The sequence below is a fragment of the Apteryx mantelli genome, chromosome 23 (genome assembly GCF_036417845.1).
Source record: "Apteryx mantelli isolate bAptMan1 chromosome 23, bAptMan1.hap1, whole genome shotgun sequence".
NCBI classification, from domain to species: domain Eukaryota; kingdom Metazoa; phylum Chordata; class Aves; order Apterygiformes; family Apterygidae; genus Apteryx; species Apteryx mantelli.
This window is the reverse complement of record NC_090000.1, coordinates 3271512-3291386: the sequence shown is the minus strand read 5'-3', so window position 1 is coordinate 3291386 and position 19875 is coordinate 3271512. Positions and strand designations below refer to the sequence as shown.

The following is a 19875-nucleotide window of genomic DNA, read 5'->3' as shown; positions in this document are numbered from 1 at the left end:
CTCCGGGCTGAAGCAGGGCAAACCAGGTCTCCCTGCACTTAGAGCAGGGACATGTTTTTTATTTGTTCTTTAGTTTTGAAAACAGTGAAACCATTTATTCTCTGCTGCAGAGTTGTAAACATTGCCAAAAAGAGTTCAGCTAAAAAGGGGACAGGAAGAACCATCTTTAAACAATCAAACACTAACAAACTATGTTTAGCAAGAGACATAAAGCGATTTCATAAGCAACAACCACTCACAGGATCAAGCACCTCAAACCAATGCACACCAGATGGAAGGTAGGCCAAAGCCATCCTTGATAGAAAACCTCATCAGTTCTGCTGCCCAGATAAGTTGCCCTAACAGCAATTCTGCTTAGAATAGTGACTTGACTCCAATGGAGAGAATGCTCCCTCCAAAGCCACAGTCACACACCCTACATATCATTGCCAGTATTCAGATATTATGACATGGCTACTGCTTTTAACTACTTTTCATTTGTACTCCAATAAGCTTTCAAGAGGTCAGTACTTCCTAGCCTCTTTCCATTCCCCTTTCTCCTACAGGAAGGACACTTCTCCCTAGAATTTGTGCTTTTCTCCATTTACCCCCTGCCTTAACAACTGAGGCTAGCACTCTTATACCCTATACATGTATGTAAACTCAAAACAAGTTGATAAAGCATATCTTGATCCCTGTTACCTACTGCACCAAGGTAAGACCCTATTAAGTTCTAGAAACACAGAAAGGATAAAAGCACACTACCTATGGATAGTACCTCAAGGATAAAACACAGGACCTTTGTCTTCTAAAGAGCAAGTTTCCTCCCATGTAATAATATAGACCACTACAAAGCCTTAGGGTCCAACCTGTTCTGCTAGTAAAGCACTCCCAAAAAACCTCACCACAGTTACAGAACACAATAACATTACACTCCATTCTCAAGTGCATTCCAACAAGACAACACTACCATCTGCTGCTGCCTAGCAGAATAATCAAGATACTCCCTAATCCACAAAACTAGCATTAAACCTACAAAAACTATGCTACATCCCACATAATACACTATACAGCACAGCTCATCTTTAAAATCATTCATACATGCAAACAACTTCACACTTATTAAAACCACACAAACTCAATCTTTCAAAAAAAACCAAAGGAAAAACAAGAACTCACCCCTCCAAGCATCCCTTGCTATCAAAAAGCAATGGGTTGGGAAGGAAGTGATTAAATACATACAGAGAGGGGCTGTGCCCACACACACCTGTGCAGGGGAGGGAGGAGTTTTCTTCCCCTCCCACTATTAAAACTGTTTCTAACACTTTTCAGCTGGCTATAGCATAAATTTTGTAATGAATTTCTACAGCTGAAGTAGTTAGTGGGCTATTAAGGGGAAGGGTAAAAATGCTAGCTCTAATCAAGCTTTTGCTTTGAATGGGGAAGACGTATGGGGACTTTGGGGTGTTTCTTTTGGCCCTTTGTACTTGAGTAATTCGTGTATATAAAGCTTGGCTTCATTTGAAGAGACCTTTTTGTGATTTGTTTATAATATATATTTTAAAATATAGCCCCAGTCTCACAGTACAGCTAGGAATTGCTGTGTTAAAAGAGACTGTGGGTTGGTTCCTAGCATTTATTTATTATTATTGTAGCAAGTAGCAGACTGCCTTATTCGTGATGCTTAATAAATCCCTTTTTTGTTAAGTGTGTGTTAGCATGTAAGTAGAGTTTTCCCCTGTGTCTGTGTGCAGGCATGATTATAGTAGCAACATTTTCCTTTGACAATACGTCTTTTTCATCTAATTTTTTCCCTACCTTTCCCATTTTGCCTGTCTCTCTTTTCCTGACTCTGACTTTCCATAACAGAACTTTCCTTGCTTCCTTTGAATCCAACGAACTTGTCCTTCAGATTTTTTGACTTTACTAATGTGTGGCCTCATGAATACCTAGAAATACCAAGAGAGAAAAGAAACCTTATTGAATAAAAAGCTTAAGAAGCAATATATCAAATGTATTTCCCTTTAGTAATAGCTGCACAGATTCTAATGATATATATTTTGAAGAATACATTTTCTCTGTTTCCCTTAGCGTAGATGGCAGTCAGTCTGTGGTTTCCTAAACATTGCTGAGTATCTTTGTCCAACATTCATTTCATTTGAAATTTGAGTCTCTTTAAAATAGAGATTCACAACATAAAAACCCCTCTATGTAGAAAGGGTAAAACAGCATGTTACATGCCATGGCTGGCTCCTCACAAACACCCTCAGCTGCTCACATAGCAAAGAAACTATCTTGATTGACTTTACTTTTGCAACAAAGAGCAGAAAAATGTAACCCCTTAAGGTTCCTAAATCAGCATGTGTGTTTAAATAGCCATTTCTTATACTTCTCTTATAACCTCATGACTTCTAAGCTTATTTCAGGACTTTGGATATTTCAGCGGGCCCAGTTTTAGCAATCCAGGAGAAGGCTGTGATAATCAGGCTGGCCAATGCTCTGCATCCAGGAATTTCAAAGCCCTTTGAAAAGTACAAATCCAGTTGCAGAGAGAGGAAGGGTGCAGGCATGAGAAGCAGAGCTGGAGACAGATAGCGTAAATCCTTTTTTCCACATTTTTTCCTACCATTGTACAGGAAGGGTAGAGAAGAGGGGTTTCTTAATAAGTTATTTTTTAAGAAACATCAAGGAAATCACTACAAAACATTGATAACTTCCTGGTCATTTACTGCATAGTGACAATAACTTTTACATTTAAAAGCCTAGAATATCTTGTTCAGAATTCAGGTCCACATGATGTTAATCAAGGATTAAGGGTTTTGTCCTAGAAATCAGGCTGTGCCCTGTTAACTGCCCTGCAGGTGCTGCCAGTGAGGGCATCTGCCCAGCAGCCTGGGAATGCAGCTGGGAACCCTATATAAGTAGTTTCCCATCAACCCCCAAGTTTTTCTGCTTGTGCTAAAGTCTGGTGTGAGAGAGCTGAGATGTGCTGGAAGGATCCTCAATGTGTTCAGGATTAGAGCTTCAGAGAAAGACAAGCAGATACAGGTATTTGGGTGGATACTGGGGATAAACATTTTCAAAGATGATAAAAATATTCAAATGTCTTTTGGGGCTGGGGAGTTCATAGACAAACTCCTATTTAATTCAAGTAGCCCCCTAGGGTGGGCAGGATTTTTACAGAGTTTTTTCTAATTAAGGTGGGGTGGATAGGATGTTTACTGAGTTTCCTCTATCTATGAGTTAACAAATATAATGCTGAGGGAGGAACAGTGAAGCAGGGTGGTCCTGGGAGTGTTGTATCTCCAGTTAGAGCTGTGCTTGAATACAAAAAGTTAGGTGACAAAGGGGGACAAGACTAAATGGTGATTAGTATTTGGTTTAATTCCAGTACTGTGATACTTCCTGCTCAAAAAGAGGAATGGGTGCCTTAAAATGACAGTAAAGCACTGAAGAAAGGCCTTGGGACCTCCTTGCAGAGCCCCCTCTCCATTTCCTAGTTAGGGACATCTTCACTGGCCTTGGTGAAGGCTAGGTGGTTGGTGAAGGAGGCTGTTCTGCCTCATACTCCTGATAGCAACAAACCACGGTGACAAATCTTCTACTTACTATATAAGCTTTGGGGGAGAAAGGAGGCTGTTCTGGAGTGGTGCTGCATGCTCGTGGCCTGCTCTGTGAAAACCATATTTGTTATGCAAATACAAATGATCTTAGAAGACCTGGAGTCCCCTCTGGAAGAGCATTTTAGAGTGGTGGGATACCAGTTGAGTGGTTAAACCTGTGTTAGCAGTAGTAGTGTTTTTCCAGAGACTAGCCACTGGGTGTCAGGCTTGTTTCTCATTTTGTGGTCCCTTCCAACTCTGTGAGCAGAGCAGGAACTGTAATTTGCTCCCCAACGTTGGAAAGGTGCATGGGAGTCTAATTCGGAAGCTATGTCCCAAGCTTCCAGTATGACTTGTGGTCTCTGGATCCGCTTCCTCCAAAGTGCGTGCTGGTAGCTTTCAAGGCCATATGGCTGGCAAGCAAAGAAGTCCTTTAAAACTGCTGCAGACATGGGTGTGTCTTCCAAGGGTTCACTGGTCACCAAGTAATAGGAATGAAAACCTAGAAAAATAACTGTTGAGTGAGGCAGTTCTCTGCACTGCCAGACCTGGCATCACACATGGCTATTGGCATCCCCACACAAAACACTACAAAACTGTCACCCTGCCATGGATTGTTCCCTTCCAGCAAAGTTGCTGGTGTTTTCTTAGAGTATAGCTGTAGCAGACTACTGTTTCAGATCGATTAGTACAGGATCTGTACATTAGTGGATCATCTGGTAATGGAAATGTTATCCAGACAGATGCACAAACAGATTTTTGTCCAGTTTGCTGGAACATACAAAGCTCTTCATGCTGGCTCTGTCAGCTGCAGGAACACAGATGATAGCTAATCTGGCATAAATTTGCTGGCATGAACTTCCTCCTTCAGAAAAGTTTTGGAACACATCTGAATCAGCAGACTGAATTTGTACTAGTTCAGCATTTCATCATGTTGCTGCAGTAGCTCTGACCTGATAGCAGACAACCAAGAGCTAGATGTCAGCTTTTAGTTCCACCAAGCAGCAGCTCTTTCCTACAGTGGGAGTACCAAGGGAAGATAATTAATCATCTGTTAACCCCTCCTGACCCTGGGTTTTTCTTCAGGCTTTTGGATGCTGCATTGCAAGGCTCCAGCCTCCCTAGCACTGCAGTCACTAAATAACTTATTGCCTCAGTGGTGTGTCTGCCCTACAGTCCTGTTCTGCACTTTGGCTGCTGTTGCCAGCCCAGTCTTCAAAGCCCCTATGAAATCTCTTTTCCCATCAGCTGGGTTAAGGGGGAGATGATAGAGTAGGGGAGACTAAAATGCCATCCCTGTATTTAAAGGGTACTCTGACTCTCAATGCTCAAAGGAAACTTTCCTTTCTGTAGCTACCTGAGCAAGCTGGATGATATAGCCAACCAGCTAGCCCACTGGAGTTAGAGAGTCCTGAGTATGTCTTACAGGCAGAAATCACTTAGCCTTTTGTCACTGCCTTACTACTTTAGCTGTGCTGACTCAGGGTTGCTGGGGTTTGTCTCTGGCAGTTTCCCCCACCCTTTAAAACTACTGCAGTTGCAGCTAAGTTGCAGGTAGGATTTGGGGGGGCAGGGGGGAGGAATACTGACAGGGTTGTAATCTGACCCAGGATTTTGTTTGAAGAAAGACGTACATAAAATTGTCTGCTAACAATGAGGACCTCTGTACAGGTGGAAAGACTAGAGAGATCTATAAAATAGATGCTTTAAAAATGCATAAGGAACTACCTTATTTCCTCAACTTTTACAGCTCTTTCCAACCACTTGTTCCACTGCAAAATAGCATACTCCCTTTGGAATGATTACTGGCAGAGGAAAGATATTGTCAGAACATTTGTTCTGGGAAACCAGCAGTACAAATGTGGGAAAGATTAAAATGGATGTTTTTATGTAAAAATCATCTTAAGTGGGTGCATATGGTTGAAAAGTTGGGGAAATTGTATCAGAGCACATAATGCTTATTTTGATTCAAAAAAACATAGGAAATGAGAGGGCCTCTTGTCTTAAACTGTGCTCTGGGGTAGCATATGCACTCTGCTGTCAGTGGCTAGTGTTAAGCAACTGAACTTGATCTAGGTCTTGATAGGATTTGCATGTAGAAGGGAGATGAGGAGGTTGGCCTAGGTAGGCCCTGAATCTGGGACCTTGGTGGGGGAAGAGAGCATACTGAAGTCATGGCAATTGGTGGGACAGAACAGGGATTTAGGATGTGCCAGGAAGGGGGGGGGGGGGCGGCATATGTGACATGTAGGAGACAGATACAGGATGGAGGTTGTGGTGTGAAGCTGTAGTACCTGTGTAGAGGGAAACTGAGGAGTATGAGGGTAGATATAGGTATAGATATAAGGTAGGGAGACACCATGATGGGCTGGCTGCCCTGGTCAGAGGAAGCTGCAGTGCCTAGAGGAGAAGCTTTAGGAATTTCAGCCGTGCTGGGTTTGGGGTCTGCATACAGCACGGGTCAAAGGGATTGCTGTGGGCACTGGGTTATGGATGGGGTATGAGAGAGAGGAGCCCTGGATGCTGGAAAGCGCTCTGGGATATGGAGGGAGAGGTAACTAGGGGGCAAGTGCCCTAGGCACTGAGGAACAAGGGTGGCGATGCCCGTGGGGCTGACACAGAAGCAGTGGGGGTGTCCTTGGGGGCCATGCAGAGCGTCCCTGGTCTCTCTGAGAGGGGCTGCGGCTGCCGCGGGTCGCCGTGGGGGCGGGGCTGCGGGCGCAGCCAACGGTCGGCGCGCGGCGGGCCCCTGTTTAAGGCGGGCTCGCGCCGCCTGTGGCGCAGTTCCAGTCAGGGGCGGGCGGTGGCGGTGGCGGCAGGCGCGGTCGCTGCGCCGCGCTGCGGCAGCCAGCGCACAGCGACACGGGCTAAAGTGAGGGTCGTCGGGGGCTTGCGCGGGCATTGCGGGGGGACACTGAGGAGACCCCTAAGGGCGGGCGACCAAGCAACGTGAGACATCTTAGCGGGGACAGTGTGAGCGTTTTGGAAGGAAAAACAGAGACAAATTAGGTGGGAAAGGGCAAACATTGTGGAGGGTAAGGCAAAGGCCCCTCAGAGTGGACAGGAGGAGCATTTTGGAGGGAAAGGCTGAGGTACCTGAAAAGGGACAGAGCCAGAATTTTTGAGGGGAAAGCTGAGGGAACATGGCGAGTATTCCGTAGGGAGGTAGTGAGATAACGTAGAGGGGACACTGAGCTTTTTGGAAGGAAAGCTGAGAACACTGAGATGGCGAGGCGAGGGTTTTGTGGGGAAAAAGTGGGGTAGGTCAGAGGGGAGAGGGCAGGCATTTTTGAGGTAAAATGTGAGGTAACTTGGAGGGGAGAGGGTGAGGATTTTGGCGGGAAGAGCTGAGGTACCTCAGAGGGGAGAGGGTGAGCATTTGGGAGAGAAAGGCTGAGGTACCTGAAGAGGGACAGCCAGAATTTCTGAGGGAAAAGCTGAGGTAACATGGAAGGAAGATGATGAGGATTTTAGAGGGAGATAGTGAGATAACGTAGAGGGGACACTCTGAGCTTTTGGGCAGGAAAGGTGAGGTAACATGGAGATGGAGAGGCGAGCCTTTTGTGGGGAAAAGCTGAGGTGCCACCCAAGGGTCAGGAGGAGCCTTTTGGAGGGAAAGGCAGAAGTAGCTGAGAGGGGAGAGCCAATAGCTTTGAGGGAACAGCTGAGGTACCATCGAAGGAAGATGATGAGGATTTTAGAGGGAGATAGTGAGATAACGTAGAGGGGACACAATGAGCATTTTGACAGGAAAGCTGAGGTAACATGGAGATGGGGAGGTGAGAATTTTGTAGGGAAAAGCTGAAGAGAGCGAGCATTTTTGAGGTAAAAACTGAGGTAAAATTGAGGGGAGAGGGCGAGGATTTTGGCGGGAGAAGCTGAGGTACCTGCAAGGGGACAGGAGGAGCCTTTTGGAGGGAAAGGCTGAGGCAGGGGCGAAGGGACAGAGTCAGTTTTTTGAGGGAAAAGCTGAGGTAAAATCGAGGGAACATGGCAAGTATTTTGTAGGGAGAAAGTGAGATAATGTAGAGGAGACACGATGAGCTTCTTGCTAGGAAGGTTGAGGTGACATTGGGGCGGCGACGATTTTGTAGGGAAAAGCTGGGGTAGCTCAGAGGGGAGAGGGTGAGCGTTTTGGAGGGAAAATCTGAGGTAACTTAGAGGGGAGAGGGTTTTGGCATGAAAAGGTGAGGCACCTGAGAGGGGACAGGAGGATCGTTGTGGATAGGAAAATCTGAGGTAACTTTAGAGGGGAGAGGCGATGTTTTTTGTGGGAAAAGCTGAGGTAACTTCGAGGGAACATGATTGGTATTTTGGGGGGAGATGGTGAGCTAATGTAGAGGGATCAGGATGAGCTTTTTGACGGGAAAGCTGAGATAAGATTGAGAGGGGGAGGGGAGTGTTTTGTAGGGAAAAGCTGGGGTAGGTCAGAGGGGAGAGGGCAGGCATTTTTGAGGGAAACTCTGAGGTAAAATTGAGAGGAGAGAGGGCGAGGTTTTTGGCGGGAAAAGCTGAGGTACCCGTGAGGGGGACAGAGCCAGTATTTTTGAGGGAAAAGCTGAGGGAGCAGGTCAAGGATTTTGGAGGGAGATAGTGAGATAATGTAGAGGAAACAGGATGAGCTTTTTGACAGGAAAGCTGAGGTAAGATTGAGATGGGGAGGGGAGTGTTTTGTAGGGAAAAGCTGGGGTAGGTCAGAGGGGAGAGGGCAGGCATTTCTGAGGTAAACTCTGAGGTAAAATTGAGAGGAGAGAGGGCGAGGTTTTTGGCGGGAAAAGCTGAGGTACCCGTGAGGGGGACAGAGCCAGAATTTTTGAGGGAAAAGCTGTGGGAACATTGAGGGAACATGGCAAGGATTTTGGGGGGCGATAGTGAGATAACGTAGAGGGAACAGGATGAACTTTTTGGAGGGAAAGCTGAGGTGAGATTGAGATGGGGTGGTGAGTGTTTTGTAGGGAAAAGCTGGTGTAGGTCAGAGTGGAGGGGGCAGGCATTTCTGAGGTAAACTCTGAGGTAAAATTGAGAGGAGAGAGGGCGAGGTTTTTGGCGGGAAAAGCTGAGGTACCTGTGAGGGAACAGGAGGAGCATTTTGGATAGGAAAATCTGAGGTAACTTTAGAGGGGAGAGGGTGAGTTTTTTTTGTGGGGAAAGCTGAGGTATCTTCGAGGGAACATGACTGGTATTTTGGGGGGAGATAGAAAATATAGAGGGAACGGAATGATCATTTTGGAGGGAAAGCTGAGGTAAGATTGAGATGGGGAGGGGAGTGTTTTGTAGGGAAAAGCTGGGGAAGGTCAGAGGGGAGAGGGCAGGCATTTTTGAGGGAAACTCTGAGGTAAAATTGAGAGGAGAGAGGGCGAGGTTTTTGGCGGGAAAAGCTGAGGTACCTGTGAGGGGGACAGAGCCAGAATTTTTGAGGGAAAAGCTGTGGGAACATTGAGGGAACATGGCAAGGATTTTGGGGGGGCGATAGTGAGATAACGTAGAGGGAACAGGATGAACTTTTTGGTAGGAAAGGTGAGGTGAGATTGAGATGGGGAGGGGAGTGTTTTGTAGGGAAAAGCTGGGGTAGGTCAGAGGGGAGAGGGCAGGCATTTTGGAGGAAAATCTGAGATGAGAGGGGAAAGGTTGGGCATTTTGGAGGGTAAGGCGGAGGTATCTCAGATGGGACAGGGCAGCCATTTTGTAGGGAAAATTGAGATCACTTCTGAGGGGAGAGGGCGAGGTTTTTGGCGGGAAAGCCTGAGGTTGCTGAGAAGGGACAGAGCCAGTTTATTTTGAAGGAAAGTTTGAGGTAGCTGAGAGGAGAGGACAGGACAAGCATATTGAAGGGAAAAGCTGAGCTAATTAGAGGAGAGAGGGCAGGCATTTTGGAGGCAAAAGTGGAGGTACTTCAGAGAAAACAAGGTGACGGTTTTGGCGGGAAACCTGGGGTAGCTTTTTTTAGGGGACAGGGTGGCCATTTTGGAGGGAAAGGTCAAGGTGCTTCAGAGGGAATCGGGCTGGCATTTTGGTGGTGAAAGCTATAGTACCTCAGAGGGGGCAGTGAGCCCTTTTGCAGGGCAAGGCTGAGGTAGCTGGAAGGGACAGAGCCGGTGTTTTTGAGGGAAAAGTTGAGGTACCTTGGAGGCAAGATGGCAGGCATTTTGGAGGGAGAAGTTGAGGTACCACCGAGGGGACAGGGCGAGCATTTTGGAGTGCAAAATCTGAGGGAGGTACTTTGGGGGAGACTGTGGCAACATTCTGGTGGGACTCACTGAGGTACATCCGAGGGGACAGTGACATGATTTTAGAGGGAAAAGACCGAGGTACCTCTGAGCAAGCATCAGAGGTCTTGGCAGTGCGTAGGTATGTCAGGAGGTGTGAGGGAGTCATGGTGAAGTTGAGGTTGCTTGAGGACAGCACAAATGTTTAAGCAGGAAAGTCTATGGTATCTCTGAAGGGAAAAGCTGAGGTCATTGGGGTGGAAAGAGAAGAGAAGAAACATGGTATCCCATGAGGGACAATATGATGTTTCAAGATTTTAGATATAGCAGAAAGGATGCAGCTTTCATCAGGTCTTGGTTTCTGTGGTGCTTTTTTGCTCCTGGTACTAAGATGCCATAGGGATGAAGGGAGGGTCATGGAGCAGGATTTCCAAGTGGTGGGAGAAATAGAAAGCATCTTCATAGCAATGGATATATTTTAAAAGCTGAGTCATGGTGTTTTCCTTTATTTAGAGCTCTGCAGCCGGAGCTTCAGTGAAACTTCATGGACACCTTTTCTGCTGGAGGAAGGCAGAGGAGCAGCAGATGCTGGTGAGTTTAGCCAGGGGTTTCCTGCTGTAAGGGAGACATGGTGGGGAAGAAGGAAGAGGCGGAGGTGGCAGCAGCACATTCATCCCTGTTGCGAGATGCAGGGAGGATGCAGCGCTGGCTGCAGGAGTGGTGCTCGAAGAGTCCGTGCTTCCCTGAGTGTAGGGGTTTGGTGCTGGCCCTTCTGTGTCCTGAGCGTGTGTCTGGTTTGCTTTCGACCAGCTTCCAGAGAAGAAAGAAGAGGAGTCGTGAGGAACTGCGAGTCAAGAGGGAGCACGAAGAGAAGAGGAGGAAGACGGAAGAGGAGGGAGGAGAAAGGCACTCTGGGCAAAGGGACCACCCTGGAAGCAGGGCAGCGGTCACGTAAGAGCATGGCTGGCACCGTGGTGCCCTTGCTCACTTTGCGCTGGGCGACCTCCCTGTAAGCAGGGCTCGGGTCTTTGCTTTAGTTGGCCTTTTGCCGTGTTGCTCCTTGGCTGCCTGGAGAGAGGGACAACCCTGTAAGGAGGGTGCGAGTCCCTTTCTCCGCACCTGAGGGGGAGAGGGAGCTCACCGGACCCCGTGCCCGCCCTGTAAGCAGGGCAGGGCTCTTTGCCCCCCGCGGCTTTCCGCCCGCTGGCAGCCTGGCCAGCGTGACCCCCTGTACTCGGGGTGTGTCACAGCATTTGCCCTTTGGCAACACGTGAAGCCCCTTGGCATGTTGAGGGCTCTGGCCTCCATGCAGCGCGGGGGCAGGCCTGAGGCTCTCCTCCCGCTCCTGGGTACGGATTGGTCCCCTGGCACTGGCTGCCCTGGGCTCGCTTTCTCTCCTGGAAAGTCATGTTTGTCCCTGTCTGTTGTCCGTGTCTCCTTCCTCTTGTCTTTGTCCTTGTGTCTTGTCCTCGTCGGAGTGAGTGAACCCGTGAGCGAGCTTGTCCTTTAGGCCTCTGTAAAAAGCGCTGCAGCGTATTAGCTTCAGCTTCCCAGGACTGAAAGAAGAGCTCTGTGCAGCAACAGAGGGGTCCTCTCTCAGGCCCAGATTTGAGGAGGGGGAGAGCTCGGGCTTGCCCCTTCCTTCCACGGGCAGAGCCAAGCCACTCGGTAACGGTGTGGGCAATGGGACGTGCCTGTAGTCGGGGCCCAGGTCTCTGCCCGCGTGGCTGCCTGTCCTGCTGGCTACGTGGCCAGCGTGACGGCCCTGTAGCGAGGGTGTGCGTCACGAGCTGTGGAGCCCTTTGTCCCCAGGAGCAGCTTGGCCCCCCTGTAAGCAGGGCGGAGGGGCCTGCCCTCCTGCAGCCTGCTGCTTTAGCCAGCCACCAGGAATGACCCCTCCCCGGCCCGCTAAAGGGGCCAGGTTGAGGAAGCGTCGTGCCGCAGGGCGCTGTGCGGCCTCCGGGGCTGCTTTTTCTGGGGGCGACCTCGCCGCAGCTGGGCTTGAGGTGCCCCCCGGGCTCCTGAAGACGTGGTGTTGTGCTGCAGCCAGGATGGCCAGCCCGTAACCGGGGCGTAGGTCAGAGGCTCCTGCTCCGTGGGGCTCGTGGCTAGTGCTGAGCGTTGCGGGGAGCGCCCTGTAAGCAGGGCTGTGCGCGTCCCCCGCGCTCTGCGGGAGGTGCTGGAGCGACCGCCTGTAAGGAGGCGGGTGTCTGGGGCCCCTGCCTTTCGGAGGCGTGGGGCCGGGCTGTGTGGGGCAGGGCGTCCCTCCCTGTAGTCAGGGCTAGGGTGGCGGCCCCCGCCTTTGCCAGCGTGCTCCGCTGCCTGGCTGCTGCGAGTCATTCCTGTGGCTGTGGGGGAAGGCTGAGCTCTCTGTCCGCCGGGGTGTCGTGGACCTCCCTGTAATCGGGGCCCGGGTCTGGAGCCTTTGTGCTCAGGTGGCAGCTGGTTTGGGGCGAGCACCCGCTTAGCGGGGCGCAGGTCAGAGTGCCCCTGAATGGGAGAAAAGGAGCCTCCCTTTGCCGCGGGGCCCCGGGCCGCCCCGTAACTCGGGGAGTGGCTGGTGCCCTGGGGCCCCTGGCCTTAAGCAGTTCCGGCAGTGGCCCCAGCCCCCTGTAAGCAGGGGTGAAGCGTCCTGGGCCGCTGCTCTCCATGCCCAGCTCCATTTGCCCAGGGTGCCCGCCTCTGACCCCAGCGGCAGCTTCAATCAAGACCGCTGGAGGCCGTCGAGGGGGCAGCGGCTGCTGGTGAGTTTAGCCGGGGTTTCCCCCGGGAGGGCTTGGGGGCTTGCGCGCAGCACCTTCCTGAAGGGAGGGTCGTCCCGGGCGTTTGGGAGGAGCTGGGAGCTCAGGGCAGTGCGGCGAGTGGCCAAGCGAGCGTGGCTTTGGCGAGAGGAGCTCATCTGTGATGTTTTAGCTGGGGGGGGTAGGGGGTAGGGGGGTAGGGGTAGTGTTGGGTGTCAGGGTGAGGGAGGGCCCTGTTGGGTGGAGCTGTGGAGAGCTCCCCCCTGTGCCTCTGTCCTGCAGGCAGGCAGGCAGGCAGAGCTGGTCCTTCTGTGTCCTGAGCGCGTGTCTGGTTTGCTTTCGACCAGCTCCCGGGGAAGAAAGAAGAGGAGTCGTGAGGAACTGCGAGTCAAGAGGGAGCACGAAGAGAAGAGGAGGAAGACGGAAGAGGAGGGAGGAGAAAGGCACTCTGGGCAAAGGGACCACCCTGGAAGCAGGGCAGCGGTCACGTAAGAGCATGGCTGGCACCGTGGTGCCCTTGCTCACTTTGCGCTGGGCGACCTCCCTGTAAGCAGGGCTCGGGTCTTTGCTTTAGTTGGCCTTTTGCCGTGTTGCTCCTTGGCTGCCTGGAGAGAGGGACAACCCTGTAAGGAGGGTGCGAGTCCCTTTCTCCGCACCTGAGGGGGAGAGGGAGCTCACCGGACCCCGTGCCCGCCCTGTAAGCAGGGCAGGGCTCTTTGCCCCCCGCGGCTTTCCGCCCGCTGGCAGCCTGGCCAGCGTGACCCCCTGTACTCGGGGTGTGTCACAGCATTTGCCCTTTGGCAACACGTGAAGCCCCTTGGCATGTTGAGGGCTCTGGCCTCCATGCAGCGCGGGGGCAGGCCTGAGGCTCTCCTCCCGCTCCTGGGTACGGATTGGTCCCCTGGCACTGGCTGCCCTGGGCTCGCTTTCTCTCCTGGAAAGTCATGTTTGTCCCTGTCTGTTGTCCGTGTCTCCTTCCTCTTGTCTTTGTCCTTGTGTCTTGTCCTCGTCGGAGTGAGTGAACCCGTGAGCGAGCTTGTCCTTTAGGCCTCTGTAAAAAGCGCTGCAGCGTATTAGCTTCAGCTTCCCAGGACTGAAAGAAGAGCTCTGTGCAGCAACAGAGGGGTCCTCTCTCAGGCCCAGATTTGAGGAGGGGGAGAGCTCGGGCTTGCCCCTTCCTTCCACGGGCAGAGCCAAGCCACTCGGTAACGGTGTGGGCAATGGGACGTGCCTGTAGTCGGGGCCCAGGTCTCTGCCCGCGTGGCTGCCTGTCCTGCTGGCTACGTGGCCAGCGTGACGGCCCTGTAGCGAGGGTGTGCGTCACGAGCTGTGGAGCCCTTTGTCCCCAGGAGCAGCTTGGCCCCCCTGTAAGCAGGGCGGAGGGGCCTGCCCTCCTGCGGCCTGCTGCTTTAGCCAGCCACCAGGAATGACCCCTCCCCGGCCCGCTAAAGGGGCCAGGTTGAGGAAGCGTCGTGCCGCAGGGCGCTGTGCGGCCTCCGGGGCTGCTTTTTCTGGGGGCGACCTCGCCGCAGCTGGGCTTGAGGTGCCCCCCGGGCTCCTGAAGACGTGGTGTTGTGCTGCAGCCAGGATGGCCAGCCCGTAACCGGGGCGTAGGTCAGAGGCTCCTGCTCCGTGGGGCTCGTGGCTAGTGCTGAGCGTTGCGGGGAGCGCCCTGTAAGCAGGGCTGTGCGCGTCCCCCGCGCTCTGCGGGAGGTGCTGGAGCGACCGCCTGTAAGGAGGCGGGTGTCTGGGGCCCCTGCCTTTCGGAGGCGTGGGGCCGGGCTGTGTGGGGCAGGGCGTCCCTCCCTGTAGTCAGGGCTAGGGTGGCGGCCCCCGCCTTTGCCAGCGTGCTCCGCTGCCTGGCTGCTGCGAGTCATTCCTGTGGCTGTGGGGGAAGGCTGAGCTCTCTGTCCGCCGGGGTGTCGTGGACCTCCCTGTAATCGGGGCCCGGGTCTGGAGCCTTTGTGCTCAGGTGGCAGCTGGTTTGGGGCGAGCACCCGCTTAGCGGGGCGCAGGTCAGAGTGCCCCTGAATGGGAGAAAAGGAGCCTCCCTTTGCCGCGGGGCCCCGGGCCGCCCCGTAACTCGGGGAGTGGCTGGTGCCCTGGGGCCCCTGGCCTTAAGCAGTTCCGGCAGTGGCCCCAGCCCCCTGTAAGCAGGGGTGAAGCGTCCTGGGCCGCTGCTCTCCATGCCCAGCTCCATTTGCCCAGGGTGCCCGCCTCTGACCCCAGCGGCAGCTTCAATCAAGACCGCTGGAGGCCGTCGAGGGGGCAGCGGCTGCTGGTGAGTTTAGCCGGGGTTTCCCCCGGGAGGGCTTGGGGGCTTGCGCGCAGCACCTTCCTGAAGGGAGGGTCGTCCCGGGCGTTTGGGAGGAGCTGGGAGCTCAGGGCAGTGCGGCGAGTGGCCAAGCGAGCGTGGCTTTGGCGAGAGGAGCTCATCTGTGATGTTTTAGCTGGGGGGGGGTAGGGGGTAGGGGGGTAGGGGTAGTGTTGGGTGTCAGGGTGAGGGAGGGCCCTGTTGGGTGGAGCTGTGGAGAGCTCCCCCCTGTGCCTCTGTCCTGCAGGCAGGCAGGCAGGCAGAGCTGGTCCTTCTGTGTCCTGAGCGCGTGTCTGGTTTGCTTTCGACCAGCTCCCGGGGAAGAAAGAAGAGGAGTCGTGAGGAACTGCGAGTCAAGAGGGAGCACGAAGAGAAGAGGAGGAAGACGGAAGAGGAGGGAGGAGAAAGGCACTCTGGGCAAAGGGACCACCCTGGAAGCAGGGCAGCGGTCACGTAAGAGCATGGCTGGCACCGTGGTGCCCTTGCTCACTTTGCGCTGGGCGACCTCCCTGTAAGCAGGGCTCGGGTCTTTGCTTTAGTTGGCCTTTTGCCGTGTTGCTCCTTGGCTGCCTGGAGAGAGGGACAACCCTGTAAGGAGGGTGCGAGTCCCTTTCTCCGCACCTGAGGGGGAGAGGGAGCTCACCGGACCCCGTGCCCGCCCTGTAAGCAGGGCAGGGCTCTTTGCCCCCCGCGGCTTTCCGCCCGCTGGCAGCCTGGCCAGCGTGACCCCCTGTACTCGGGGTGTGTCACAGCATTTGCCCTTTGGCAACACGTGAAGCCCCTTGGCATGTTGAGGGCTCTGGCCTCCATGCAGCGCGGGGGCAGGCCTGAGGCTCTCCTCCCGCTCCTGGGTACGGATTGGTCCCCTGGCACTGGCTGCCCTGGGCTCGCTTTCTCTCCTGGAAAGTCATGTTTGTCCCTGTCTGTTGTCCGTGTCTCCTTCCTCTTGTCTTTGTCCTTGTGTCTTGTCCTCGTCGGAGTGAGTGAACCCGTGAGCGAGCTTGTCCTTTAGGCCTCTGTAAAAAGCGCTGCAGCGTATTAGCTTCAGCTTCCCAGGACTGAAAGAAGAGCTCTGTGCAGCAACAGAGGGGTCCTCTCTCAGGCCCAGATTTGAGGAGGGGGAGAGCTCGGGCTTGCCCCTTCCTTCCACGGGCAGAGCCAAGCCACTCGGTAACGGTGTGGGCAATGGGACGTGCCTGTAGTCGGGGCCCAGGTCTCTGCCCGCGTGGCTGCCTGTCCTGCTGGCTACGTGGCCAGCGTGACGGCCCTGTAGCGAGGGTGTGCGTCACGAGCTGTGGAGCCCTTTGTCCCCAGGAGCAGCTTGGCCCCCCTGTAAGCAGGGCGGAGGGGCCTGCCCTCCTGCGGCCTGCTGCTTTAGCCAGCCACCAGGAATGACCCCTCCCCGGCCCGCTAAAGGGGCCAGGTTGAGGAAGCGTCGTGCCGCAGGGCGCTGTGCGGCCTCCGGGGCTGCTTTTTCTGGGGGCGACCTCGCCGCAGCTGGGCTTGAGGTGCCCCCCGGGCTCCTGAAGACGTGGTGTTGTGCTGCAGCCAGGATGGCCAGCCCGTAACCGGGGCGTAGGTCAGAGGCTCCTGCTCCGTGGGGCTCGTGGCTAGTGCTGAGCGTTGCGGGGAGCGCCCTGTAAGCAGGGCTGTGCGCGTCCCCCGCGCTCTGCGGGAGGTGCTGGAGCGACCGCCTGTAAGGAGGCGGGTGTCTGGGGCCCCTGCCTTTCGGAGGCGTGGGGCCGGGCTGTGTGGGGCAGGGCGTCCCTCCCTGTAGTCAGGGCTAGGGTGGCGGCCCCCGCCTTTGCCAGCGTGCTCCGCTGCCTGGCTGCTGCGAGTCATTCCTGTGGCTGTGGGGGAAGGCTGAGCTCTCTGTCCGCCGGGGTGTCGTGGACCTCCCTGTAATCGGGGCCCGGGTCTGGAGCCTTTGTGCTCAGGTGGCAGCTGGTTTGGGGTGAGCACCCGCTTAGCGGGGCGCAGGTCAGAGTGCCCCTGAATGGGAGAAAAGGAGCCTCCCTTTGCCGCGGGGCCCCGGGCCGCCCCGTAACTCGGGGAGTGGCTGGTGCCCTGGGGCCCCTGGCCTTAAGCAGTTCCGGCAGTGGCCCCAGCCCCCTGTAAGCAGGGGTGAAGCGTCCTGGGCCGCTGCTCTCCATGCCCAGCTCCATTTGCCCAGGGTGCCCGCCTCTGACCCCAGCGGCAGCTTCAATCAAGACCGCTGGAGGCCGTCGAGGGGGCAGCGGCTGCTGGTGAGTTTAGCCGGGGTTTCCCCCGGGAGGGCTTGGGGGCTTGCGCGCAGCACCTTCCTGAAGGGAGGGTCGTCCCGGGCGTTTGGGAGGAGCTGGGAGCTCAGGGCAGTGCGGCGAGTGGCCAAGCGAGCGTGGCTTTGGCGAGAGGAGCTCATCTGTGATGTTTTAGCTGGGGGGGGTAGGGGGTAGGGGGGTAGGGGTAGTGTTGGGTGTCAGGGTGAGGGAGGGCCCTGTTGGGTGGAGCTGTGGAGAGCTCCCCCCTGTGCCTCTGTCCTGCAGGCAGGCAGGCAGGCAGAGCTGGTCCTTCTGTGTCCTGAGCGCGTGTCTGGTTTGCTTTCCACCAGCTTCCAGAGAAGAAAGAAGAGGAGTCGTGAGGAACTGCGAGTCAAGAGGGAGCACGAAGAGAAGAGGAGGAAGACGGAAGAGAAAGGTACTGTAGGCAAAAGGACTGCCGTGGAAGCAGGGCTGTAGTCACGTAAGAGGCTCCCTGTCCCCTTGGTGCCCTTGCTCACTTTGCGCTGGGCGACTTCCTGGGCGTTTGGGAGGAGCTGCTGCCTCGGGGCAGTGTGGCCACGCAAGTGCGGCTTTGGCGAGAGGAGCTCATCTGTGATGTTTTAGCTGGGGGGGGGGGGGGGAGGTAGGGGGGGTAGGGGTAGTGTTGGGTGTCAGGGTGAGGGAGGGCCCTGTTGGGTGGAGCTGTGGAGAGCTCCCCCCTGTGCCTCTGTCCTGCAGGCAGGCAGGCAGGCAGAGCTGGTCCTTCTGTGTCCTGAGCGCGTGTCTGGTTTGCTTTCGACCAGCTTCCAGAGAAGAAAGAAGAGGAGTCGTGAGGAGCTGCGAGTCAAGAGGGAGCACGAAGAGAAGAGGAGGAAGACGGAAGAGGAGGGAGGAATAAGGCACTCCCTGGAAGCAGGGCTGTGGTCACGTAAGAGCGTCTCTGGCAATGTCAGGGTGGTATTCTTGTTACTTGGGGCAGGTACTTGCTGAATACTTTCAGCCTGTGCACGGAGGAGGTGGCAGGAGGACCTCAGCATCCAGAGGAGCAGTCTCCTCTTGTCCTGGAGCAGCTTCTGGATCTGCCCTCTTCCCAGTTCCTGGATAAAATGCTTTATCATACTGTAGGTTACACCCTGGGCACCTTTCACACCCAACTTTGCTTTAACTCGTGCCAGGAAAATTGCACTGCACAGGCGGTCTTCACTTTGCCCCGGCTGTTGGAGGTTTTGCTGTTGCGAGGCTAGTGTGTGCTTGTCCTCGGTGGTTGCAAGGGGCAGACCTCAGCGACTGTGTGGCAGCTTCCAGGTAGGAGTGTGGTGGCACTGCAGGGTTGTTGTAGAGCTGTTGTGGTAGGAGTGCGGTGGCACTGCAGGGGTGCTGTGGAGCTGTTGTGGTAGGAGTACGGTGATACTGCAGTGCTGTAGGAGGATTTAATTTGGGTTGTCGGTAGCCTGTAGCATCGGCAGCAGGACGCGGTGTTTAGCGTGAAGGGATGAAAATGCGAGAGCTGTAGCAGAGTAGGGGGCAGAGGGGAGGTCGCCTGTGCGGTGCAATTGGACAGGGGTGCAGAGTTGGTCTGAGTTGGGTTTTGAAAGCAGCCCGGCCCCACGCCCCCTCCCTGGCTCTTTCCGCCCTGCCCCTGGGCCTCGCGGGGCTGAAGAGGGCCCTGGCGGTGCCAAAGCGGTGCCGGCGCTCCAGCGCCGAGCTGCCGGCTTACGCCTCTCCGCCTTCAGGAGCCAGCGTAACAATTGCAGAAAATGGAGCTAAAACTTCTGTTAAACAGCTCATGTGCTCTTCTCTGCCCAGAGTCGACTGGGGTAAAAGTCCCGCTTTGGGTTTTTTTCCCAAATTCAACACAAAGGTCCTTTCAAGAGATGGTATTGTAAATTATCAACCTAACATACCTTATTGTTATCATGTCATGTTAATGTAACTAAAGTTCAGGAAGACTCTGGAGCTTGTCTGAGCTAAGCCCCCCAAAATGCACCACACCTGTAAACTTTGTGGTGAAACAGCTGCTTTTTGGGAACCTTGGAGGGTTTTATGGCAATGTCTCAACTCCTGCTGTAGTTTTTAAAAAATAAAGCCTTTACATTCACAAATTCTCTGTCCTGTCTGTGCCTCAATAGAAGAAATGAAATAAAATGGTATTTTCCTCTGTCCTGTTTTGTATAACACCAGAAAAAAAGGAAGAAGGTTGTTTTCACGGTCCAGAGTGTGTGTAAACCAGAAAAGAAAAAGAAATAAAATGTTTTTTCACTGTCCCATGTATGTGTAAAGCAGGGAAAAAAAAGAGGAAATTAAATGGTGCTTTCGCTGTCCTGTCTCTATGTAAAGCAGAAAGAAAAAAGAAATAAAATGGTGCTCTCACTGTCCTGTTCGTGTGTAAACCAAAAAAAAAAAAAGTCACGTTTTCACTGTCTCCTATGTCTGTAAAGCAGAAAAAAAATGCAATAGGTTGCGTTTCCCTGTTTGTGGGTGAAATGGAAAAAAAGACATAAAATGGTGCTCTCACTATCCTGTTTGTGGGTAAAGCAAAAAGAACCCTGAAATTCATGTTTTCACTGTCCTGTTTGTGTGTAGAGCAGGAAAAAAAAAAAAGAAATGGTGTTTTCACTGTCCTGTTTGTGGGTAAAGCAAACAAAAGAAACTGAAATTCATGTTTTCACGGTCCCATACGTGTGTAAAGGAGAAGAAAATGCAATAGGTTGTATTTTCACTGTCCTGTTTGTGTGTAAAATGGAAAAGAAAAAATAAAGTTGTTTTCACTGTCCTGTGTGTGAACCACAAAAA

At 53.6% G+C, this 19875-nt stretch overlaps 1 long non-coding RNA gene across 1 annotated transcript; it reads left to right on the top strand.

Moving 5' to 3' along the window:
* The first annotated feature begins 11660 nt into the window (after positions 1 to 11660).
* LOC136994049 (uncharacterized) lies at positions 11661 to 19184 on the top strand. Its single transcript, XR_010886275.1, has 5 exons — positions 11661 to 12531; positions 12876 to 14809; positions 15155 to 17088; positions 17433 to 17518; positions 17886 to 19184. It is a non-coding gene; the product is annotated as an uncharacterized lncRNA (long non-coding RNA).
* The last annotated feature ends 691 nt before the right edge of the window (positions 19185 to 19875 follow it).